Here is a 6,787-nt window from a genome sequence, read left to right on the forward strand (position 1 = left end):
CACTAATACACAATTGTTAAAGTGCTTCAAGTTATTTGTTTTTTGTGTAGTGGTTAACTTTTTCCACTGATGTTTTTTATTTGATGAAAACAATACAATTGACTGAGAAGCAAGAAGATCCTGTATTCCAATCCGCATGAGACAAGGATTTGACTGAGAGCCTGTCGTCCTAAGTGTGATTGCCCAGGCCAAAATTTAGAAAAAAAAAAAGAAAAAAACCCAAAAGGAAACAATGTTAAAAGCTAGGGAAAAAAATGCACAAATGTCCACTTATTGAATAATTGACACCTCTGGTGAATGAACTTGAGAAAGATGATTCATAGTATGTTGGTTTTATTAGATTAGGGTTATTGCTAATTAAGTAAGCAGCCACTGCAGATAAACGCTTCATCATCTGACCATTTTTCTCTTCCTGTTCTCTGGAATCCTGTGTCTATTATTACATTGTTGTATGCAGATCTTGTAATAGTTATCCGTGCCTTTTCTACCTTTAAATTAATCTAACATAATATGTTGCATGGGAACCTTCTGCCAAGATGTTTTTGTAAATGTGCTAGCGCAGTGTATAGCTGGCCTCTGAGAGAGCAGCACAGAGCTTTACCTCAGTGCTTCATGATCAGCACCATCGCTTCTTCATTTTCATGTGATGTTTAAAGTGTTGCTTTTAACCAGTGAAACTGAACAAGGTCTCTTTTGCTTTGTTAACTCAAGAATCTCTCTTGTGCCATGTTATCTCTAGAAAAGACAGAAGCTAAAATACCTAAGTCTCTTATAATTACTATCAAAATGTGACATCTGGTCACATTTGACTTAATTTGACTCAGCAAATTTTAATGTCAAGGTACAGAAGTTGCAAGAAATACTAAACTGGAAAAAGAGAAGAAAAAAAAGGAAGAGAAAATCTCTATGATAGTGCATTATTTTTAAGCATAGATATAATTTTTAACATTATAGGAATTCACCAGTGCTGTTGAAGAAATTTTGTCTGTTTATCTGACAAAAAAGTATTAAGAAATACTTATCAGTCTTTCACTATGGTTGAAAGATGGAGAAAAAGTGCCTAAAATTTTCTTTCCTGTCATCTGGCTGGGAATCAATTGCATTGGTTGTATGTTACCTCTGCAAGAAAATTAAACGCTGCAATTAGATTAGCAGAGTACTCAGTTCAAGCCTCACAAGCCTTGAATTTCCTCATAGAGGAAGATTTCTCTTCAGATGACTTCAGCACTGGTAAAATGAGTCAGAGGACCAGAAAAAAGTTCCTATAAATCTTGATAAGTATTCTGGGTAGGCAAATACCATATACCTTCTGCATAAACCACAGTTCAGTTCTGATTTTGGCCATGCAAATAATGTGATCAGATGAATGGCTCCAAATAATTGCATCTTCACTCCATTACCCGAGTCTAAGATGCAGTGAACGTTTTGATCTTAGCGAACAAAACAGTTTGAACTTCATGGTATTCAGCCAGATTGGAGTTCAAGCAGAATGGATATGTAACTGTCTGTACCTATCTGTGTAGATGTGTCCTACATTTGTTTACTTGCAAACACTGGGCTAAGTGAAATGCAGGTAACACGAGTTTCAAAGCTCAGGTAGGTACAGGAAGTGGCATTTTGAGAAAAAGAAAGATCACCATACAAAGGACACAGCTGTTAAGGAAACTTCCCTGTCTGACCATTCATGAGACTCTCTGGTAGTCACACTTTCACCACCAGAGACTTTAATTGCTGGGATCAAAGCCCCTTCACAGGAGCTCCAGTGACCCAATGGGGGCCCTGCTTGACTTGCTGCACACCCCACTCCTACACAGTCAGACTGGGTTTCCTGACTGGTTTGACACCAGGTTTCCAATAGCAGAGTCTCAGATGTCTCATTCCTTGAAGCCCTTTACTCATGGCACAGTAAACACAGAAACAGCCAGAGCTGGTGCCTCCGAGGAGAGTCTCCAAAAAAGGAACACCTGAGCTTTTTTACCCTCGCAGCCCAAGCATGTAAAACTCTCTCCTGAGTTCTCGGCTCCTGCCATGTCTCTCAGTGTCCAGTCATCTGTCTGGACCACAGGTCTCTGTGCCCTTTTTTATGCAAAGGGTCAGCAGTGCATGGCTCTTTACCTAGGACTGTTGCCACCTAAGATCAATCTGCAGCTCCCACTGCAGCTGCACACCAAGCTACCTGCACTGAATGTATTCCTCAACATAAGGATTCATAGAACAATTACAAATATTTAAAGACAACTTGCCAGAAGTCACCTGCTATAAAAATGAGCACATTTAAACAGACAGAATAGAAATAATATTATTTGAGTCCGAGGGCTATCATACAGTTGGTACACAAAATTAGGAATAAAATGGAAGCTACATTTCATTGGTGAAGAACAGACCAGTTCTAGTTAAAATTATTGTAAACAGAAAAAAATAGATTGTTGAAGATGATGTGTCACATTCAGGGCAGGTATAGGGGAGAGGAATAAAGAATGGAAGATGAAAATACCGGAGATGTTACTCAGAGCATCATAAGGGTAGAGATTAGCAAGTAGTTAGGATTAGGCTAGGGTGCTTCTCCCAGGTGCTTCAAACATTGTAAATAATTTAAAATTTGTATTTTACTTTATTTATTTTATTTTACAAGATTGTGTTAAAGTTTTGACTGGAGTTCATTTTTTTTTGTTCCCAAATGATTGTTGATCATTATGTGTGAGCAATGAAAAATGTGACTGTGTGGGCTGGCTGTAAATGAAGCTGGGATTTGTGTCCATTCATCACAAGATGTAACTCTTAAGTGCATCTGTTGTCTATTTCAAGATAATTTTTCTTATGGGTAGCTTTATGGACAATTGAGTTAATGAGGATCTTGGTAGAAAATCATCAGGAAAGAAGGTACATAGAGGCTTCAACGTGGTTTCTCTATGGTGGGCTCAGTCATGACAGAAGAATTACAGAAAAATAAGGTTTATTTCATACAGATTGGGTCACAGAAGCTTTAGCTTATGATTTTATACATCATGAGAACCCTCTCAATTAATCCTGCATGGAAATTTGTCTGTTGTCTTCTATTACTCTCTTATGACATAGAGAACTGGCTTGTGAAGTTGCTTATCCCTTTGCAATTAATATACAGATCCAAAATAGTAGCTTAGGTGAGACACTTCCAATGACTGATAGCACAAAACTCACCTTTGGAATACAACAAAAACCTCTCTACTAAAGTTAAAGCCTCTGAGAAACCCCCCAAAGAGAGAGAAACCCACAGGTTCTGCAGGGTCCTCGTGGAAGCTGGGTACAGAACTCAGCAGGTACCTGTAAAAGTCTGATCTCAGGCACTAGGATGTCCCTCTTCCCTAGAAAAGGAGCCATATGGTAGCAAAAGCCTACATGCAAAAAAGCCTGACCTGATCTAAGGGTCTCTAGTATTTGTTGTTTATTTATATAATTACAATGAACTTCAGAACCAATGGAAGCAATGAGCTCCCAACACAAGGGAAGGGGATGGAGGTAGGCATAAGCTTGAACGTGGTCACAGGTGTGAGTCAGTGGAGGGTATAGATACTTATATTCATATTCTCTGTGCAAATAGTAGAAGCTGTTTAAGGAAATACCTTCTCAGCTGTTTGCTTACTGGAGACTACTGTTCCTGTAAGTGTGCTGGTAGAAAGGAACGTGAATGAATCAGCAGCTCCCACTCACAGACCTGCATCTTCATGCAAGACCGCTTTTATTATCAGCGTCAACTAAGACGATGGGCTTGACGTTCCCATCAGGGAGATGTGGGCACAAACCGAATTATTCTGATTCTATCATGAGGAGGCAGAAGCAAATGGTCAGCAGTGGAAGGTTGTAAATTAATAGTCCAATATCCACCAGAGATGATTTCTCAAAGCCCTAAATTTGTGCGGAATTTGACTGTTCATCAGCTTCAAAAATCTCTCAAGTACTGTAATCAGAGGGTTGCTTATGGTAGCGGATACCCTTTGTGCTAGAGGAGGTCTAAAAGTATAAACAAAGATTAAATACCTGATTCCTCTAGAGGCTTAGTGTAATGAAGTGTTGCACTCTATCTTTCAAATGTTTCACAGTGGACCTCAATGCACTGTTTTTCAATACATTTCTGAGATGCGTTTAGTCTTCTAGAAATTGCTGCGCTATTTTTGCATATTCAGATCTATGTATCATTCCAGTTTGGAAAGGCCAACTGTTCTCTCTGTTTCCATATGAAGATAGAATGAATCAGTGTTACTTCCATCCGTATTGCCATTCCCCCAAATGCTTTCACAGATGTACTAGGAACATGGAGTTCTGCAGTCTGTAACAGTAATACCCTAGACTGGGATGCTTACAAAAACCACCCTGCAGGAACTGTGCAGTTATAAGTAACTCAAGGCTGGTAGGAGTTATCACATGTTGCATGAGGAAAGATCCCATGAGGCTGCTCAGGTGATAGCAAATCTTTAACAGGAAAAAAATTTAACAGAAGCAAAATTTCACTGAAGGTTTCCAGCAATCTGTTTTGCATCCTTAGGAGAAGAAAGTTACTGTGTCTCCAAGAGAGGCCAGCCCAGTACTTACTAGGTGACTATAAGGAAATATTATTGGTCAGCGTATCACCTCTTTTCAATTTCTGGTGTGCATTTTAGCTTGCTGTCAGGAAGCCTGGTACAACTCCACATATTCTCTTCTCCTCAGATGCATGTTAGAAATCCAGCATATATTCCTACGTATAAGAAGAGTGCTGATTTTATATCAAGCCTGCTGTGAGAATGAGTTCACATCACAGCATCATTGCATGTCACTGGTAATAGCTCAGCACAGGTATCAGTGTGAGCTAAGAATGGAACAACTAATTAAATCTACATTCCTGATGACAAAATTGGTGAAGGTAAAAAAGTGCTGTGGCCAGATGATGAAGACAGGAGGGAGAGGAAGGTCTTCAGCTGGTAGACCTTCAAACTCAGCCTGGGCATTTTCTTCTTGACACTTCAATAGCAATAACATCAATAACAGTTAGGAGTGAAGTGTAACATAAGAGTTAAGAATAAAATGAAGACCACGTAAGCCTTCCCTATCTGTGAGACACTTAGACTCCACCAGCTGTGCTGGCTGGCTTCCTACATCTGGGCTCCAAAATGGGTAACAAGAAAACTCTGAGAGACCTATTTTAAGAACTCTGGCACCAAGCAGAGTGGAGAAAGGGAAAAAAAAAAAGAAAAAGAAAGAAAAAATCCCAACTCTCCACTTCTTTACTGAAATCAGTCTGTTGAAAGCATTTCTGTTTGGCTGCCACAGCTCACCAAGCAGCCTAATGTGCCAGCTATTAGTACCCAGCAGAGAGCATGCTTGCAACTATTCAGCAAAACTATCACATGTCCTTAGCTAGGAAAGAGGGATCAGCTGCCGAACACTGGAGCTGATGAAGAGCAGAGCTATTAAAGCAAGCAATAAAAAAAACAAACATACAACCCCTCCAAAAAACAAAACAACCCCCCCCCCAACCCAGAATGGAGACTGATTTTTATTATTATTTTTTTAACCTAATGGATGACATTTATAACTGGAAAGTATGAGTCAGTCTGCTGTGCCAGCATGGGGTCTTTATGATGTTTTCATCTTATTTGTTCTTCCTCCTTGGCTAGGACCGTTCTGTCTTGTTGATTTGTAAGTTTTAGCTTCCTTGCAGTATTTAGGAGATGGGCATGCATGTGTATTTGTATATGCATATAAGTAGTGATCTTAGCTCAGTGAAATGGAAGTAAAGAGCTAAACCACTCAGAAATTTTTTAGCGAGTAGTGACACTACTTTACAGTACTGGGACCTCTTAGATAAATTATTGCTGCCAAAGTGTCGTTGCTGCCAAATGTGGCAGTGATGTGGATGTGGGAGGCAACCACCCACTTGCTGGTGAGGAAAAAATGAACACAGCTCCCTCTCTGCAACCACTAATCTAACCCAAAAATCTTTAAAAACAGTGTACTGTTTGTCCTGTTGTACCACACGAGCAAATAGAATCCATTTGACAGAGAGCTTCTCTGTAATACTGCATTTCTAGCATGTAACCAAGAAACAAAATTATACTACTTGTTGCGATGGTATTAGAGTCTGGTTACCTCAGAAACAACACACCCAATTCTAGATTCTGACTCCAGAAAGTTCTCTTTCAGCCCTGAAGCATTTCCCAGGATGAATACATCAAGGAATGCCTGGTATTGGAAAGTCCTCTTCTGACATAAAGCCAGCATTATTTTATGGCAGCTTCTCCTACATTGCAATTCCCTTACACAGGATTCACATTGTGACAAGCGAACTCCTGCTAGCAGAGTAATTCCCAAGACCCATCCAAGGTAATGTCAGCTAGCCACAGTTACCTGAGCTAGCACAGCAGCTGGGTCCCCCCACAGGTTCCTGAGGACACGGGGAGGTGCAAGGGGCCCATAGAACCCTTACCTTCCCTTTCCCACAACTGATATGGGTCATGCTCAGCACAGCTGAAAATTGAGCCCTCAGGCAGGGAGCTGTAATGAATTCACTAGATTAGGCAGTGAAAGTCAGTGTGAACAAAACAACCAGCTGGCTCAAGAATATTTTGCGTTAGCATAAAAATGGTATGGGAGGGGAGGCAAAAAGCTTTAAAACCAACCCCCTTTCATTCCTGTGAAGATCATGCTCATTTATTCTTTTATACATATTTCTATAGTCTACATATAGCTGTGAAAGTGAAAAGAAATAAAGGTATTTTCATCCTCTATGTACTGTTACAGTCATTAAAGATAGTAGACTGTGCCCTCATTTGAG

The sequence above is a fragment of the Neopelma chrysocephalum genome, unplaced genomic scaffold (assembly GCF_003984885.1).
Source record: "Neopelma chrysocephalum unplaced genomic scaffold, ASM398488v2 Primary Assembly neopelma1_59, whole genome shotgun sequence".
Classification (NCBI taxonomy): domain Eukaryota; kingdom Metazoa; phylum Chordata; class Aves; order Passeriformes; family Pipridae; genus Neopelma; species Neopelma chrysocephalum.